Source organism: Notothenia coriiceps, unplaced genomic scaffold (genome assembly GCF_000735185.1).
Source record: "Notothenia coriiceps isolate Sejong01 unplaced genomic scaffold, NC01 NC01_scaffold00032501, whole genome shotgun sequence".
NCBI lineage: Eukaryota > Metazoa > Chordata > Actinopteri > Perciformes > Nototheniidae > Notothenia > Notothenia coriiceps.
This window is the reverse complement of record NW_011365202.1, coordinates 1-3,580: the sequence shown is the minus strand read 5'-3', so window position 1 is coordinate 3,580 and position 3,580 is coordinate 1. Positions and strand designations below refer to the sequence as shown.

Below are 3,580 nucleotides of genomic sequence, written 5' to 3'. Positions count from 1 at the left end.
CTGACCTGCTGCTCCACTGAGGCTTCAGGTCTGTTGAAGAGGGAGACTGAAGCCGGCCGGGCGAGGATTCTGGACCCCCCACGCAGCTAGAGACAGACAAACATTTTCAATTACAAAATATTAAAATTTTACACATTGAAGTTAATAAACTAAAAGACTTGCATTCAATTATTATTTTTAGAATAGGATCAGCGGCTATGCAAGGTATACAATGGGCATAAACACTGCAATCCTTCTTGCATGAAGTAAAGACTTTAACATCCATAACACTGGATCCTGTCAAAAATAATGAAAAGCAGAATTTTAAAAAGCAAATGTATAAAATGATACGTTTAACACGTGTTCAAGTTACTGTAACAGGTCAAAGTAAAACGGATGAACCCAGTTACAGTGATTCCATAGTGGTTGCTCAATCTGAAGAGATCTCGTTACACTGTTCTACCATGGCATCTATCCCATAATCTTTCTGGTTATAATTTCATCACTGCAGGCAATTGTGCAAAGCATTAACCAAACAGATGTAGTGTTCATTTCGCATTATTAAAATGTCAGAATGAATGTCCATAATGATCACCCATAGAACTACATTAAGGTGCCCAACTGCACTGCAGTGATTTTCAGAGGGTCCTTTGACCTCCACAGCACCTCCATGACTGAGATGCCCTACATGCTGCAGGGTCGGCTGACAGCCACCAGCTGGGCAACTGAAATACAGAGAACTGACAAAACATGGCTGTGATTCATAACTACTGTGTCCTTGAACACAACAAAGGGTGCCAAAAGTTGATACAGACATGACACTGCAATGTAACATTGTGGGTTCCGTGGGTTGGTTTAAATAAATCCACAATATAAACTACATTACAGTTTAAAGCTTTACAACTCATTTTCCCAACAAAACATGTATTGAAAACATGATTCTGGAAAGGTGTAAAAGATGACTTACCACAGCTGGAGAAGTGACGAACTTGGCGCAGGCGTACATGGCTGGAAGCTGGAGAGAAAAGTGACAGTACAAGAACATTAAGACAGTTTGAAGAATAAAACCATTCAATTAAAGTCATTTTAATTACATTTGTTTGAATCTAAATACAAGCATTTTCTGCTCTCCCTTTATACTAAGTGTTTTTTAGATAACAATTTCTTTCATTTGGAGTTTAACCTTTTTATTCTTCACTGGATGTGTTGCCATTTTATGTAGTCAATTCTAATTAATCAAGTAGTAGATACTTGTTAAAGCTGTTTAGCAATCATATATTGCACTTTCGAGATCATATAGACTGTTCACACCACCAACAGCTGCCAGACAGGTGTTACAACTATATACACATTGCAGGTGCTTAAACAATGAGTCCCAAGGACAAATTGAATTCTTGTTCATCAGGGGACACTTCTTGAAATTGAGCAGCCTTGCTAAATGAACAGGGTCCAGAAGGAGGCTGCTGCTCTGTGCCATTGATTTTTTCTTCTGACCTGCAGCTAAACAAAGAAGCTACCTTATGTTCACAGCTCAGGGTCAAAGGACAAACACTCATCCAAGTAGTTCTCCCATGGGAAATAAAGCAGTTCCTGGCTAAATCAGACACAATCCACAGAAGGGATATAGAGTATGCAAAAGGACAAGTCAAGAAACAAGTTGATCCAGAAGAAACAGGTCAGTTGCTCCTGTCCAGCTCAGACAGAGGGTTAATCCAATTGCACAGACTACTGCAAGGATCAACTCTAAATAAACCGCTAAATGTGCACACATGCTGCACAATGAATGGCTTTAACACTCCCACTTTCAGACGCCATTAGATGAAACCTCGAGGAAGTTGTGAGGCAAAGTGAAAAGCGATTTGTGGAAACACTAATATATTTTACAATTGCTGCAGTGCAATAATGCAGGTTAACTCACATTGTTATGACCCCTGCTTAGCCCTTGGTTTGGTTGTAGAGCAGTGGAAGTGGAGGATCTAAGCTAAGTTGCTAAGCTAACCAGTTCTGCAGACTTGAAGGTCAAAAATGAGCCACATACGGTCACATTGGGCCTGGACAACCGAGGACAACCCCTGCTGTAATGAAACGTTACCGTGCTGTAGTGCATTGGCAACGGGAGATGTGACTCCACCAGTCTCAGACAGAGATGTCCTTGTAGCAGCAGAGTGGTTCGGAGCTCGGTAGGCCCAAAGTGTCAGACATTTTACATTCAAGCCCCTGTCAACGAAGCCTGCTCGCGCTGTTCTGTGTGACCCACGACTTGCACCAGCAGTAACGTCGCATCTGACACATGGACTGGGCAAAACACAATTCTTGTGTCACATAGGTGACTGAAGAGCACACGTGACTATAGCTTCAGAGCTCATTCCCACAACCAAGTCATTGAATGGCCGACGTAGCTTGCTAGCTACCAAATGTTAGCAATGACAGCTAGCTTTCCAAACTATTCCTTACGACTCGCACGGTCGATTTTTAACGCCAGAAGCAGATGCATTAACAACACAGACTAAAGTTAGAACATATGAAGTGTATGAGATATGAAAGGCATATCTTACCGGTTTGTTACGGCTTTCGGAGGGTCCGGGATAATCTGCTCGAGCACACAGCGACAGTCAATGAATGTAGGAGAGGAAAGAGTGTCACCTTGTTATTTATAAGCTCACCGTCTACGTCCTAAACGCTCATTGGTCAGAGAGAACCCTCCTTCGTTCATCATTCGCTCATAATCATGTGACAGTTTTCTGTCTAGCCTATGGGGTAGAGCTTTATTGAACTACCGTGTTTATTTACTGGCAGGGAGGTTTCCTAGGGCGGGACTAAAGATCTTTCATTAATTTAATTGGACAGGATTGCCGGGAATGACGAATTTAGAAACAACCTTTCAAAGCACATCCAGTGTCCTATGTACCTATTGGTTAGTCTATGGGAAGTCCCGCCTTAAAACAAAGGAACTGAAGTTACCGAAGCCTCATCCCAATACCCCTCCTCGGCCCTTTCTCACTTCTCTTATTATTCATTTCCTCGCTCCTCGGTCTCATCGGAAGTTGATTTGTCTGCGCCACCTTGAGTAGCGTCCCGATGGCCTTATTTTTGCCGGAGGAGCGAGGAGCGAGGAGCGAAAATAGAGGAGCTATAATCGAGGAACCACCATCCTCGGGGATAACGGGGGGCATAACGGGGACTTTGGGCCCTTCTCACTTCGGTTAAATGGATTCCTTGCGTCCCTCACTTGCGTCGTTTCCCTGTGATTAGTCCCTCCCACCAGGGAAGCATGCGAGACGCAAGGAAACCACGAGAAGCAGGGAAATTAGTTTTAAGAGCAATGGGACGTCCTTTCCTCCGGAGCGTCACGTGAAGCGACGTCGTTTGTGATGACGCTGCACAGCTGATCGTCTGACAGCAGCCAGCTCTGTCCCCGTTATTTCCACACACACCCCCGCCTCTGTTAGTACACATTTACTGACACAAACATTTGTATCATCTGTTGTAGACCCAAATAAATAAAATAAAATAAGAACTAATTCTCAAAAAAGATAAACGCCATTCTTAAAATGTATAAACGAACAATAGTTTGATTAATATTGATTAGAGTGCACAAAAT

At 42.8% G+C, this 3,580-nt stretch overlaps 1 long non-coding RNA gene across 1 annotated transcript; it reads right to left on the bottom strand.

The window, feature by feature from the left end:
• Positions 1–2: 2 nt before the first annotated feature.
• Positions 3–2,640, bottom strand: LOC104960886 (uncharacterized). The gene is made up of 3 exons (XR_800033.1): positions 2,535–2,640; positions 947–994; positions 3–86 (listed from the first exon to the last, which is right to left on the bottom strand). It is a non-coding gene; the product is annotated as an uncharacterized lncRNA (long non-coding RNA).
• Between the last annotated feature and the right edge of the window lie 940 nt (positions 2,641–3,580).